The sequence below is a fragment of the Callorhinus ursinus genome, unplaced genomic scaffold, assembly GCF_003265705.2.
Source record: "Callorhinus ursinus isolate GAN/ISIS: 27379988/994484 unplaced genomic scaffold, GSC_fseal_2.0 scaffold80, whole genome shotgun sequence".
NCBI classification, from domain to species: Eukaryota; Metazoa; Chordata; class Mammalia; order Carnivora; family Otariidae; genus Callorhinus; species Callorhinus ursinus.
In genome coordinates this window covers 960038-975311 of record NW_027397142.1, presented here as the reverse complement: position 1 = coordinate 975311, position 15274 = coordinate 960038, and the positions used below count along the sequence as shown (strand labels likewise).

At 53.0% G+C, this 15274-nt stretch overlaps 1 long non-coding RNA gene across 2 annotated transcripts in view; it reads right to left on the bottom strand.

Annotated features, from left to right (window-relative positions):
• The window catches only part of LOC112815877 (uncharacterized), a 36711-nt gene that overhangs the window by 17776 nt on the left and 3661 nt on the right, over positions 1–15274 (bottom strand). The window contains exons 3-5 of one of the 2 annotated variants that reach the window (XR_012376696.1): positions 14773–14853; positions 13105–13350; positions 7069–10445 (exon numbers count right to left, since the gene is read on the bottom strand). This is a non-coding gene — a long non-coding RNA (uncharacterized lncRNA). Of the gene's footprint in view, positions 1–7068; positions 10446–13104; positions 13351–14772; positions 14854–15274 lie in introns of those variants that run through there. The other variant, XR_003206070.2, reaches the window with a different exon arrangement.

Sequence of the window (15274 nt, the reverse complement as noted above, 5' to 3'; positions counted from 1 at the left end):
CCCAGCACCCAATATTAGTGATAATCCCTCTGGAACCCAACGAGGCCTTCTTCCTCCCTTCACCATCCCCCACAGCTCCCGGTCTGCACCACATTCGTTTATGCAACAAACACTATTGACGGTCTCCTAGGCACCAGGCACCGTAGTAGATTATGGAGCACCGAACAAAACGAACATCTCTGACCTCATGGGACTTAAAACCTCCTGTGGGAGCGGACAACAAACACAACATACAAGTAAATTAAGCATTAGGAGATATTAGGTGTTAGGAGGTGACATGGGCCCAAGAGATGATAAATGAGCAAAGAACGGAGATGCCAGGGAAGACTATTTCAGTTTTTAAAAGGCCAGTCTGGGAAGGACTCACTGAGAAGTGGAATTTGAGTGGGGAGCTGGAGGAAAGGAGAAAGGAGATCATTCAGATATCTAGGAAAAGCACATTTTCAGGCAGAGGGAGTAGCCTAGGCAAAAGAGCCTGAGGTCGGAGGGAGTCTGGCATGTTGGGGCAAGAGCTTGGAGAACAGCTAGCCGGCTGGAGAAGGGGCGAGGAGGGGACGAATGGAGGGCCCATCATAAAGGCCTCGTAGGTCATCATGGGGACATGGGCTTTGACAAGAGTGAAAGGTAGAGCCTTTGGAGGGATTTTGGTAGAGGATCACTCTAACTATTGTTTTCAGAATGTACCAGGGGAGCAGGGTAGAAGTAGAAACCAGTTACCAGATGACAGACGATCCAGTTTGGACCAGACTGGCATGGAGGATGGGTCAGAAGCAAAGGTTCTGGATACACTTCGATGCAGGACCACCTGGATTTGCTGATGGGATTGGAAATAGGCACTAAGAAGGCAAGCAATCCAAGACAACTCAGTTTTTGGCTTGAGCAACAGGAAGGTTGGTAAGGCTGTGGTGTGGTGGGTAGAAGGGCAGGATCCTGGTTTGGGGTATGGCCGGTTTGAGATGTCAGAGAGATCCCCACCTGGAGAGGTCAAGTGGGCATCTGGATATACAAGTCTAGCGTTAAGAGAGAGGTCAGAGCAGAGATCCAATCTTAGTGAATGGATGACTTATAAAGCCTGCAGGCTGAGTGAGCACAGCAAGGGGTGAGTGTACCCGGGGAACAGAACACGTCCCAGCATGGAGACCCGGGCCACCAAGAGTCAATCAGGAGGAACCAGCAACGGCCAGCGAGGTGGACAGAGAGCCCCAGCGAGAGGTCAGGGAGCCAGGGGAGGAAGTGCTTCGAGAAAGAGGGAGAGACCAACTGCTCAGCGCTGCTGGAAGGTGAGTAAGATGAGCACTGAGGACTGACGTTGGGGGGGTTGTCAGCAGCTGGAGGGGTGTGGGTGGGAGAGAGCTGGCTGGTGGGCGCCCTAGGAGAGCTGGCTCTCGGCTGCGGATGCTTGGCACAATCGGCTTCATGTCTCCGGATGCCTGGGGAGAACTCCAGGCTATTCCAGTCAAAGTCTGTAGGAACAAGGCCCCCATTCATTTTGTTTTCAAGCTCACCGGGTGCCTCCAATATGTAGCCAAGAGGAAGAACGACTGCATGGGCGAGAGAAACACTGATGGAGCAGGAAAGAGAGGGAATGATGGCTCGAGGACAGCAGAACAGCGGTTTCTAGCAAAGAGAGAGTCAAGAGTCTTCTGTGGGAGTCGCTGCTGGTAGGGGGTCCGTGGGGGAGGGAGCCTGGCAGAAGTCCCCTTCTGACTGTCCCTCTGCCGGAGAAGTAGGAGGAAAGGTTGCTGGCTGGAGTGAGGGGAGGGGAGCGTCTGAAAGGGCTGTGGAGGGCAGCAGGAGAGGGGAGGTACCTCGGAGGTGTCCTGTGGCCCCAGGCAGCACAGGGGGCCCTGTGGCTTGTAGCCGGTCCCTCAGGGTGAGATCACGAGGCCCGGCCACCCCCTCCCTGCCGCTCCGTGGCTCCGGGTGTCTGCCTCGGGGCCCTGCACACCTGCTGGAAATCCAGGCTGTCCGGTCCTGGTTGAAGCCCTCCGGGCCTTGCTGCTGCACCATCCTGACCACAGTTAGTGTCCCGGCGTCTCTACGTCTTCATCTGTGAAACAGTGACAGGAGCCTCCGCCAAAGGACGTGTGAGAGGTCACAGGTGGGCCGAGAGCACCCAGCACAAAGCTGTCCCACACACAGGCACATAATAAATGTTAGCTCCTGTGACAATTCCCGCTGGCCAGGGACTGGCTGCATTCCTCTGCGAGGGCCCCTCTCATCTCCTCTTGCGGGGGGAGGGGCCTGCACTTTCTCCTGGATGTCCTCCAGGGAGCACGGTCCATGCTGGCCATGTGGAAATGACGCGGTCAATAAATGGCTTTGGCCGAATCATTAGCTACTTCCTGAGCGTTTGTCTGGTCGAAGCTACAGGGTCATCGAAACCAAGGAGGAGGCAAAAGCGAGGTGCCAACTGCAGCCTGTTTGCCCAGCATCTTTTCCTCCACATTCCTCCCCAATTTATACACTCTGATTCTGGTCTTCGTTGCAGAGTTATAAATAAGATGAGTGATCTGTACCTCTCCTACTTCGGAGAAAACCATCTGAGATCATGTATCGTGAAAGGCACAATATAATAGAGCCACTAAAGCAAGGATAAGAAACAGGACTGGACAACAAGCTGGGGGTTAGCACCAGAGACCCCGGCACCACAGAGAGCCAAGTGTCCTGATCTCTGGACTTCCTGAGGTTGAGGGGTACCTGCCTTTCTGAAGACAGCACTGCTAAATTTGCAGGCGTATATTTGTGAATTTGTGATGAAGGGTGATTTTTTTTCCTATGTGTTTTGGAAAATGCTCTTTACGACCCAACTTCCTCTGGGCTGGGTAGGAGGTGGGCACTGGTTTCACCCCCCCAAAGCCCACTGATGGTGAAAAGGTGGGGCGTTTCTGTCCCCGGGCTAGTTAAGAGTGACCTCAGGGGAAAGGGGCACCCAGCCACCCTAATACCGAAAGGCAGGAAGGCTGGATTTCGGGGTCCCTGTCTGTAAACCTCCAGGATTGCCTGAAGTGGAGGGCTGTCCTTCGTGAGGAACCCGAAGACCCCATCCCTGTGTGAGGAGGCCACAGCACCAGACGGGGAGGAGCCGGCCTGGCACCATTCGATGGGGGCTGTGATGTCACTGCAGATTCTGTAATCAGAAGTATCGCACGGGGCCCCGACGTCCTAGGGCCGAGCCCCGCGTCCTGGTCCCACGTGGTCAGCTGCCTCTGCTCCAGCTGGACGTCACTCCTGCCCAGGGTCTCTGAAACGCCCCTCCCAGCAGGCACGACAAAGCAAAGGATGACAGCTTCACAGGCTTCTCTGACACACGGGACGTATGGGGATGATGAGCATAACTCTATTTAGAGAGGGCTTCACGTCCTGCAAACTGCTGGTCCACACTCCTCCTCCTTCAAGCCTCAGAGCAAAGGGCCAGGCGAGGCGGATGCCCATCAGGTAGATGAGGAAGCTAAGGCATGCACGGCTGTCGGCGCTGGGGTGGGAGGGGGTGACAAATCCTTCCTCACTGAAAGGGGAGACAGAGCGGGGGCCTCGGAAGGTCCCGTGATGAGGTTGTTGCTACACTCAGCTCACACACTGCAGGTCAGAAGGAGTCCTCCGGGAGGCAGGGCGCAGCCACTGGCTGCCACCAAGAGCACAGCTGGCCCCCAGCCGGCTGTCACACCAGGGGCTCCCCGCAAAGCCGCTCTGCCAGATGACATGATGTGTCACGAGAACGCGCTAATTCTCTGGCCTTGATTGGAGATGAGCCACTCTCTGCCTTAATTAAAACTGAAGCCTATGGGTGCTAAATGTGGCTGTTGCTAAATGTAAATTGTCTTTCATTTACATTTGGAATGGGTCCCCCTGTCCCCTTCCTGTGCATTAACTTTCACGTGGTAAGATCTGCGTTTTGTTTTTTTTCCTCCTGAGAGTTATTAAAGGACCCTCGGAGTTAGAGGCTCAGGTGGGTTCAAATATGGGGCTTGGCCCAAATCCCCAACGGACTTCGTCTCTCGTAACTTCGGGTGTGGTCCCCGTGCCACCCGGGCTGGTTAAATCAGAGTCAGGGCCTTGAAGACTGACCATAACAGAGCATCGAGTCAGATGTTGGGCGTGGCTGGGGCCCCGATAGCTGGGTTTTTAGGAGGCCTGCACCCATGTGATCCGGTCCCCTCTCCGGCAGGCCCTGACCCCATGCGGAGATGCGCCATGTGCTCTCTACTCTGCGGGCTGAGGTCGGACCCTACTTGGTTCCAAAACCAATCGGGACAGCCTTGAAAAGTACAGCAGAAATAGCCTTTTAGCCAGCAAGAGAAAGCAGCAGCTGCCTAAAATCCTTTCATGGAGCAAGGTGGGAAATATACATAAATCAAGGGGGCAGTTTATAATTAAATGCTAAGGGGTACAGCGCCGCCCGTGGATGTGTTAACGCAACAGGGTAGGGGGTGAGCGAGAGCCTGGGTGCTCCAAGGGAAATTTGGGTGCCCTGACAGGGACAAAGAGAGTGGTGGGTGAGTGGAGGAGAGGGGAGGGGGGCTCCGGGCAGGAGAGGATACAGGACAAAGTGCAGGGGGGCAGCCGAGAAAGGCGTGTGTATCAGTTTCCACGGCTGCTGTCATAAGTGTCACGGACTGGGTGGCTCATAACATAACTCAGTCTCTTGCAGTTCTGGAGGCCAGAAGTCCAAAATCACGGGTCACCCGGGCCGTCAGCAGAGCCCACGAGGCTCTCGGGGAGGAGGTGCTCGGTGCCTAGCTCTCAGATCCTGGTGCTGCTGGAAATCCTTGGTGCATCACTCCAACCAGCCTCCATCCTCACGTGGCTTCTGGTGTGGTCTCCGTGCATGTGTGTCTTCACAAGGCGTTCCCCTTGCTGCATGTCTGTGTCTGTGCCTCCTCTCTTCTCCTAAGGACCCAGTCATCTAGATTAGGGGCCACCTTAATGACCTCCCCTTAACTAGATGACATTGACAATGACCCAATTTCCAGATAAGGTCACATTTACAGGTGCCAGGCATATGGCTTCAACATATGCCTCTGGGGGATACAATTCAACCCCCATAGCTCATGGGCCACAGAGGCCAGCCTGCCCACCCCCTGGGGGAGACACTGCCAGGTAGAACTGGGGAATAGGGCTGGGGGAGAGCTAAGGCAGGTGGGGCTGGTGGTCTGGGAGGGGGTTGATGAGTCCACTGCAGTGCTGGTGGTGTCAACAGTGGGAGTAAATGCAGCATGGAGGTCATGACCAGCCAAGGGAGAATCCCAATGTAGGAGCAATGGTCTGGAGCACGGGCATGCCAACTACAGCAGGGAACCATGCTCCTTTCGAGAAACAGGCTCCTGGTAGAGGAAACACTTGACCTTGCAACACCAACTGTGCATGCACCTGGAAGGGCCCCCGGGGGATCCAGGGCCTGTGGGACCCACCGAGTCACAAAGCTGAACAGACGAGCAGCAGTCTGTTGCAAGAGGATGGAGGCTGAGCAAAAATCACAGGGCGTGAGGAAGCTGCACGAGCCAGCATCTCACACTGCCACATCACTCACGATGGTTTCACTGGCACCCCCCACCAGCCCACTCCTATGGCCATGTGGGGTGTAGGGTGTCCCATATGACCACTGTAAGAAGCAAATAAAAAAATCCCAGCTTGATTGACAGATGGCCATCTTGGGGGAGGAATCTGAAGGTGTTCGGCAGCTGCGTTCCAGTCATGTTCCGGGGCAGCCCTGAATGACCCAGGCAAGAGCTCTTCCCAGGGGGCATGTGCTCACTCACGTGTGTGGAAAGAGAAATAGACCAAGGTGCCTGGGCTGTGGCCAGTGGCCCAGCTAGCTGGTTAGGGGTCTGGAAGGAAAAAGGCTGGAGGGTCAGGGACAGAAAGGTCCGGGGAGAGGCAGGTGGATGGACATATAGGAGCAGGCACAAGGTGTAAAGATGTTTGAATCCCATGTTGGTGCCCATCAGAGAGCACCCGCCATGCAAGAGGCACTGGAGAGCCAAGTGGGCAAACTGCCTCACTGGTCGATGGCAGCTTGCCTTTGTCACCAGCCACCCCGGGACTGGCGAGAAGGGTACATGAATGGAGCAACCAGAGTGGCAGAGAAGGAGGCTATGCGTGGGCCTGACAGCACGGACTCCCATTTATCTAGCAACTGCCCCCTCAGGATTTTCAGCCAGTCAGCCACTGAGACCACTGCTGACCCCAGGCGGTGCTATTCCTTGAGGAGACCATCTGCCTAGTAGCAAGGTGGCCACATTAAGACCCTTATATCTCAGAAGGGCCAGCAGTTCATCTTACAAGGATAGATACCTATTCCAGGTGTGGATTATGTCTTTCCTGCCCACAGAGCCTCAGCTAGCACCACTGTCTGGGGGTTTTATGGGACAGTGGCCAAGCATGGACTCCACACAACAGAGCATCCAACAGAGGGCTCACTTTACAGCTAAGAAGGCTCAGGGGAGGGGCCATGACTATAGGATGCACTAGTCTATCACACCATCCAGAAGCAGCCAGGCTCAGAGAGAGCCAGGATAGGGGATTGAAGGAGTCCCTGAAGCTCGGAGGGGATGCTGTGCAGGGTTGGGAAGGAACACCTTGCAGGTGCATCATGTGCTTTCAATCAGAGACCTCGCCGTAGTGCTGTGTCTCCCGTGGGAAGAACACGTGGATACGTGAACCATGGAGTCGCCCCAGTGACCTGCTGGGAGACTCTTTGCTTCCTGCCCCTGCAACTCTGGACTCTGTAGAGCTAAAAGTCTGGGTCCCAAAAGGGGACACTCTCTTGCCAGGGGACACAGCCAGGGTCCTATTGAACTACAAGCTACAGCTGTCACAGGACACTTCTGGCTCTGTGTGGCCAGGGCCCGGTGGGTGAGGAAGGAAGTCACTTTCTTGGTGGGGTAAGTTGACCTTGATCAGCAGTAGGAGGTAGCGCGTTTTCATACAATGGGCTGGGGGAGGAAGACACGTGGAAGCCAGGGACCTGTGTGCCTCCTCCCTTCTGCGGGCTCAGCATGACTGTGGGCCCTGCAGCCCTGGCCCAAGGACGGTGTGACTCTAAAGGACTCCGAGCCCTCAGGACAAGGTCTGGGTCACACTCCCAGGCAGGCCATTTAGACTGGATACTGTGGGGGCTGGGTGGGGGGGAATGGGCACCCACGGGGCCCCAAGACCAGCGGCAGCAACGGTGGCTTACAGTTAATCCCATCCACCCTCTTCTAAGTGTCCCCAAGAGTGAGAGGAGGGACCCAGAAAACCACAGGGGAGTTGCTCCCTACATGCACAGAGCCGTGCATCCATGTGTTGCAAGGGGGGGTGTGGTGGCCACGGGGATGACACCCAGCTGTCCTTCCAAAGGCCCTGCCACGGAGGCACCCTTGACTGAGGCCCCAGAGCCTCCCGCTTAGCTTCTGAGGCCAGGCCTTCCTCGGGCTGTCCCCAGGCAATGACATAACACATGGGGTCCACAGTATGTCTTTGACCACTCGTGTGTGGTGCCCCCTCCCCCCCTTGGTCTGGCTGTGAACTGTGCTGGGCACTGTGCTGATCTGAGGCTTTTCCTACCCAGCCCTTTCCGCTGTCCCTCAGACCTGAGCCATGGCCTGAGGCTCTCCCCAACTACCCCTGCTCATTCTCCCCTGCACCCTGCACAGACAGGGCCCCCATTCAATCTCGTACGTGTCTGATTCCGTCTTGGCATCCACCTCCCCGAGGATCCCAACGGACACAGATATGCCGGCAAATGGGAGCCTCTGAAGTTACTGTTTCTTTGTCTAATGTGGGAGAGAGAGATGAACTGAGTAATCCCTGGGATCCTAGCAATTCAGCCTGAAACAGATCCAGGTTTACATTAACAAGGGTCAGTTGGAGCAACATTCACTGGCTAGTGGGATGTGGACAGACACTGTGATGTGGGAATTTCACTACTGGATCCTTTACATGCCTCGTCTATGCTGACGATTTGGCTAGATGTTTACACAAGTATTCCACTGGAAGTCTATTGACATTGGTGTTTTTGCTTTTTTGCACCTCACAAACTGCCCTAAATTTACAAAAGGTTTAAAAGGAGTTCCAAAATATTTTGAGCAATAGGAAAATCATTAGAGCAAATGCAGATCTTCCCAGTGGACTATTACACTGCTCTTATTTGTGTGCTGTTTGCTTGCTCTCAATGAAAGCAGAACACTGGTAGAACAGGGAGGCAGGGCATTCTGCGATCTCATGTAGTCCTAAGATTAGCCACTTGGTGAATCTGGATGTAAAAACACAAAGCGATACAAGGATTAAAAAAAAAAAAAAATGAAGATGTGGTAAGAGTAAACCAAAAGGAAAATGGGCTCTTTTTCATCAGTCTTGGTAATTCTCTGAACCAGAAATCTGACCATTTACATCAACCCAACAACCCTTCCATCCTGGAGCAGCCTCTCCTCCCAGCCCGGAGGTATCTGGTTACACAGCCACGGGAGCTTAACCAGAAATAAAAAGGACTGAATTCTGCCTGTCAAAGCAAATGACCAACGTGCGCTTGATGATGCTGGGTCTTAGCTTCTGTAATCACTGTTTTTTGTGTGGTTTTTTTTTTTTTCTTGCTCAGGTAACTTTAAAAATTACCAGTGGACCTTGATAATCCCAGTCATTAGTAAGCTTAAGCAGGCTTTCTTCAAGCACAAAGGGCAAAGTTCTTTTCCTATGGAAGAAGATGTATACACTCCGATCCCATCAGAGATACCAGACCTGCAAGATTATCCGATGCCTCTGCTAGAACTGAGCCTCTGAAAATGGCCCTAGCATCCCACAAACACCGTGTGGAGTCGGAAAGCTGCCCACCCCCATGGACGGCAGGTCTCATGGCCTCGGAGGCTTCCATTCCCCCTGATATCCAGAATGGGCTTGGGAATCAACAGCCCGGTTCTGCAGGGCGTTCGGGAGGCTGCTGGCCACGAGGGCCAGGCTACCTGACCACAGTGAAGACCGTGGCCAAGGTGGCCCAGGGGCAGAGGGGTCAGGCTGTAACAGCCGGGTAACGGGCAGTCCTGCGGGCTGCAAACTCTGCACACACAGCCTTCCCTTCCTTCTTTGCTTCCCTCCTCCCTTCCCTGCGTCCCTTCTTTCCCTCCCCACCCTGTTCTAGAAAGAATAACAAAATTAAGTTAATTAAAAGTAGGATGTTTGTTAGTTAAGACTCTTGTCTTGCAAGAGGCAGAAATCCAACCCTATCTTAAGATGGAATGTTGCTGGCTCACAGGGAGAGGGAGAGGAGGAAATGGTGTTGGGGTGACAGGGGCCAAGGCTTCCATGTCCCCCCTTCCCTACTCTTTCTGAGAGCCCTACTCTTCAGGGGCCAAGGCTACTGTGCTTTGAGGGGGGCAGCTCCAGATGGAAGCCTTGCAGCCTTGGGGTGGGGAGGAAGGGGGCTTGGTCAGTGCTCCAGTTAGAATCCCAGGGAAGGGCTCTGTTTGGCTCCCCAAGTGAGGGTGGTTGTGACTGGCTGAGCCGGTGGGCAGGGACTAGAACCTGGTTCTAGGAGGGGCAGCCCCTTCCAGCAGGGGAGGCAAATCCCCCAAAGAGGAGGAGAAAGCAATGAATGGACACCACACGTGTGGGTGGGTTCCAGCTTTCAGCGTTGATGCTCTGTGCTCTGCCCACCCATGAGAAAGACGTGAGGATCCATTCCAGGGCCCACGAGGAACAAACAAACCAAGAGTTTAGGAGAAAGACCACTGTGGTTGGTTTTAAGACCAAACAGGAATTTCTCTCTGGAGATCTTAACATACGTCTTTTCTATGTTTCAAACTATCACGTCCCCACGTTGGCTAGCCACACTCAGCCCCTGCCCTAATAGAATCGAGTCCTGTCTGCGGGGGTTGCAGACACAGCTCTGGCTGGAACAGTTCTAGGTCGAAACAGATTTCTCTGCAGGGTCTCGTTCCCTCCTTGAAACACCACCCCCAAATAACTCTATTGCCCTTCTCCCTCTGGAGTCCCAGTGCAAAGCCCACCATACTTTCTAAAATCCCATGTGATCTCTTTTCTGCCTTCATAAAAACCCCTCTTTCCACTTGGGCCTTAAGTGGTATCTCATTTCCAGGCCTCTGACTCATTTCCCTGTCGTTCAATAATGTAAAAGTCTCTAGAAAGACTTATAAAGTCAAAAACCCTAAACTCACATTTACATCTCATAAACATAATCTCTTTTCAGGGAAGGCTTGGTGCAGATGTCGTGCACGTGAAATGGAAAGGGGACGCATGTTGGCATCCCCTTCCCCACCTGTCCCCCCATCGGGACTTAGACAGGCTTTCAGTGCACACAGCTGGGAAGGTGGCTCAGTTCAGCTCCGTGGGAAGCAGCTGTGCTCTCCCGCCTGGTGATCCTGGGGGACGGGCTCTTCTCGAGGGCACCCTCCACAGCTATACACCTTCTCATGGGTGACAGGCAGGCACCATGCCTGCAACTCTCTTGGCTGGAAAGAAAGAGCAAAGTGTGCAGCTGTTGTGTCTCTGGTTCCCAAAATACTTTCCAGGAGAAGGACCAGCGGAAGGGTCAGACCAGCAGGTCTCAAACTTCAAACCAGCAGGTGCACACGGCCTACCCCAAACTGCCCAATCAGAACGTGGGGAAGGGGCCCAGTGCCTGAGGGCCACTCTGTGAGAAACGCTACCCCATCTCCGAGGAGCCAGGCTATCGGCTGCCTCGGGACTGACGGCAACTTTGGAACAGACTTCTAGGACGTGAGCTCTCCTCTGGGGTGAATATATCACCTCTGAGCACAGGCTGGGTGGACTTCAGGGGGCCACAGGGCACATGCCCAGGAAATTATGGGTGCTGTGATTTTCCAGAAGAATTCCGGAAAGCAAACAGCAAACATGCCATTGCTGTGTGCTCTGCTGTTGGGACTGACGTTGAGGAAGAGAAAGGGGCACGTCCCACGTGCAGGTGCTTACGCACTCCCAGACACTCTCATCCTGTGTTTACCAAGTGGTTGTGCAACGTGCCTGCAGATACACCACCAGGGAGTGGCAGAGGCAAGTGTGAGTCCAGAGCCTGTCCCCTCCCATCACACTCCTCTGTATGTGACAGAAAACCTCAGCAGCCATGGAAATAAATCAATAACACAAACCACATAAAAAGGGGGAAATCCTGCATGCAAAAAAAAAAAAAAAGGCAAGATAAACAAAGTCAGAAGACAAAGAGACCGGGAAGAAACGCTTGCGATCCACGGCACTGATGGAGCTAATTCTGTGAAGGTATAAACAGCCCCCGCAAGCAGGTGAGAGAAAGAGCTAGCTCCAGCAGGAGAAAGGGCCGGAAGCACAGACAGATAACTCACAGGAAGATAACTGAACAGCAAATACAAATGCACAAAAGCTGTTCCTCATTCAGAACAAGAAAACTAAACAGTCCAAGTACGAGACATTATTTTCAGCAAATATCAAAAAGTTAGAAAAGCGACTTGGCTGCTGGGCCTCATGAGACAGGCCTGCGTGCGCCCTGTTGGCGGGAGTGCATGCTGTCCCCCTAAGAAGGACAGATGGCCTGCCTCTCGAGGTGGACAGTGCGCCACCTGCATCGGAGCACGTGTCCCTCACAACACCGCAGTGTGTATCAGCATTCCAGCCCTGGGAGCAAACTCAATTCTCATCAGGAGGGGACGGCTTAAACAAACACATGTAATAAATAACAAATCACGATCAAGTAAGTTATGCGGGGTTTCTACAGTGGAATACTACGTCGTGGCCAGTTCCGGGAACAGGGCAGCTCTCTGCAAACTGCTAGGCACACCCTCCAAGACATCCTACTGAGTTAGCAGATGCACACCGCGTCCTTCCACTCGTGCGGGGAAAGGTCCCCACGCGGCGCCTCCCCGCTCTGCTTTCCCGTCTCTCTCTCCTCCAACCCCTGCGCCTCCTCGGCCATCAGGGGGGCCACTGCTCCCTATTCCTGGGGAAACCAGAACCCCCCAGCCCGTGTCTCTGGGCACCCCTCTCTCCAGTCACGTGACGAGCCTCCTGTCACCCGATGGACGGTCCCCCACTCCATCCATCCATCTCTTCCCACTTCTGGCCTGAAATGCCAGGTGGGCCGATGTCTCCAGCCAGACTTCTCCCTGTTGCTCAGGTATCTTCGCTTAGGTCCCTCCAGGCACCTCAGACTTACTACAGCCCAAAGCAGACTCCCCGCTTCCCCGGCCTCACCCTGAGCCTCCCCTCCTAGGAAAGAGGATCATTCTAGCTGCTCGGGTCAAGACCCTCAGAGCCATATGTCACCCGTTTCCTTCTCTCAGACCCGGTACCTAATCTATCAGCAGATCCCGGGGATTCTGTCTTCAGAATACACCCGCAAGCAACTACTTCTCACCACCCTGCCTCTCCCTTCGTGGTCTGAGCCCCGGTGTCTCTTGCTTGGGTGACGGTCAGAGCTCCTTTTACTCTCTCCTTCACAGAGCCTCCAGGCCAACCCCTCAGAACGGAAGCCAGGTCGTGCCATTCTTCTGGCTGATGTTCCCCAACACCAGCCCCACATAAAGCCCCACCTGTCCTCCCGCCACCCCCAGCCACACTGCCCTCCTGACCTGTCCTAGAATCTTCCCCCACAGCTGCCCACCTGGTTCCCTCCCTTATGTCCCCCGATTTCCCGTCAAATGTCCACTGGGCTCTGGGACCATAGTCAGGGTGGCCTGGCAGCCCCTGAGAGAGGGTCTGGCTGGTGGGGCTGGAGCCACAGAGGAAAGAAATGCTCCCCAAGGCAAAACAAGGCAAGAAGAACCCCTGGCCTCCCTCCTGCTCCCACACTCCAGTCTCCCCCACTGCCCCCCTCTGGCCAAACCTGGCCAGACACGAAGTGGGATCAGTTGGCTAAAGATCCTGAGACATTAGTTCCCGGTAACCCAGAGGAGGGCGGGACAGAGACTGGCTCTAAGGGCAGAGGCAAATGACCACAACAAGAACACCCCCCTCACCCCGCAAAAGACCAAATCTTCAGACAGGCTGAAAAACCAGTCTCTCACAAGGGAGTGGTTAAAATGACCCAATTCTCTAGCTATCTCTGCTCTTGGTGAACAAATTATGTCAATTCCTTAAGGCTGCAAAGGTAAAGAAAAGACTCAGAACCAATGATCCTACCAAGATGTAGACTCTCGTTGAAGCTCGGGTTGAAGCCACTGTGCTCGCATCCTAGCCACAAGACTGGACAGGTTGCTGGCCTCGGTGTTGACCAGCGTGAGCACGGGGGTCTCTGCGAGGGCTCCGTATTAGCATTGAGCCCCCCACACAAGCCTGGCTACATACAATGTCCTTCCGGTTGTCCCAAGAAACTCTGCATCCATGTCCACCAGATTCTTGGAACCTCCTGCGTCATGTGTGAATCAGCTACAATGACAGGAAAGTGTTCTCTCAGGCTGGTCAAAGAACAATGAACTTTGTAATTATGCTTTACTTTTTCATTTTTCACCTAGGGGTAAAATGCTACAGTGAATAGGGATAGAAAAATAAATAAAAAAACAAAGTAAATCCTTTTGCACAATGGTGCACTGGGAGTGTGTGTTGCAATGATTTAAAATGACCTTTAGCAAGCCCACGGCCCGGCACGGAGTTTCTCTCTCCCCATTCTCTCCCAAGACCTCATGCAACTCTTCAGAGTTATATTTAGGGACATCTTACAAAATACATTTTTGACCCACATGGCATAAGGAGGATTCTCAAAAATCACTGTGTCCTTGACAGCCGCCTTGTACAACCAGAGCCCTTGAACTGAGCATCTTGTAGGCTCTGTCCATGTACCAAATAGGCATTAACTGATTGTGATATGCAGTGCTAAGGTTCAAGGACAGGGATAGACACTGGCAAGTTTGTGCACGGGTTTAACTCCAGGTGTGGCTGGGCCCTCTGGGAGGGACACAGCTTTCTGAGAGTCAGGATGGAAACTGCATCTGCGGTGAAGGGTAGATGTCAAGAGCTCTAGTCTGTAAAACACCTGAAAATCCAGGACACACTGGAGCTCCGCTCTCCAAACAAAGCCAATCCTAAGGCACTGTAAATGTATTTTTTCTACAGTCTTTTGAAAAACCATATCTGGCATTCTAGTGGCCAGGTCTGGATATCAGCTGCAAGTTACAAGAGCAAATGGTTGAGTCGTGCCGGTAAACACCCGCTCATGCAAGTTAATGTTTGTATTTGTACTGCAGCATATGAACTTTGGGGCTAGTAGAATTGCCAAAGAAATTTTATTAGCTTGGGAAATCACTATAATTAATTTGCATTATTTTATCATTCCCCAAAAAGATAGGTTGAGTGAGAGGTCAGAAATCAGTCATCAGACACATTCCAAGCTGATAGTGCATTCAAAGCTCAGAACTAAGTCGAGAACCAACATACACGGACCTTTAGTCAAATTCTGCAGCCCAGGGAGCCCAAACCCACTCCCTGGACGGGAGGAAATGCTGGATCCCCAGAACAAAAGTTACATGGGCACTCTAGAAAGCAGTTATGAAAGCAGCCATTGGTGGAACCAAAGACTGCATTCCCAACTAATGCTGTTTACGTGACTACTACCCTTAGTCAAGCAAGGGGACATAATTGCTGGGATTAGCTATTCTTTTATTTAGCAAACAGACGCCTCTCCACTGCACAGTGCTGTGGGTCACACATATCCTGCCTGCTGAATCCGTCATTCTTTAGAACTGCTGAGTGTGTGTTTAGGCCCCGAGCCGGTCAAGACACCAAGACTGTTCTCTAGAGAAAAAGAGTGAACAGCAAGTCTGTCCGTTGGGAGAATATTGCCACAGAGCTTACCTTTATCTTAATCCAAAGTACTTGTTGGATTGCATGAGCAGGACGACCCATGGTTAACTGGCATTATGGAGGAAGTGCAATCTGAAATGCAGAAAAAGGAGGTGGCTTATGTGGGTCCCTGTAAAATCAAAAGGGACCCAGGAAAATGTTGTCAAGAGATAGGCTGCCCCAAAGCAGCCCTCCCCAACTGGTTGTGAGTGCACCTCCACCTCTACCCTTGGGTTGATAATAGTGGCCTCGTTGGCAGCAAAAGCTTTCACAAGGTTACATAATCGGTGCCCATGTTTAAAGGAAAATAAAAATTTGAATGTGACCCTTAGCCCTGGTTTTCATGATGAAATGACAACACCCGCCTCTCTGGTATCCAACGCGTTAGCAAAGCATTCACAAAGAGTCCTCAGGCCAGACCCTGTTTCATTTTTCCGAGAGGTGCTGTCTGCCCAGAACTGAGTGACTGGTTTCCTAAATACACAGACCTACGCAGCTAAGATGTTGATGTCTG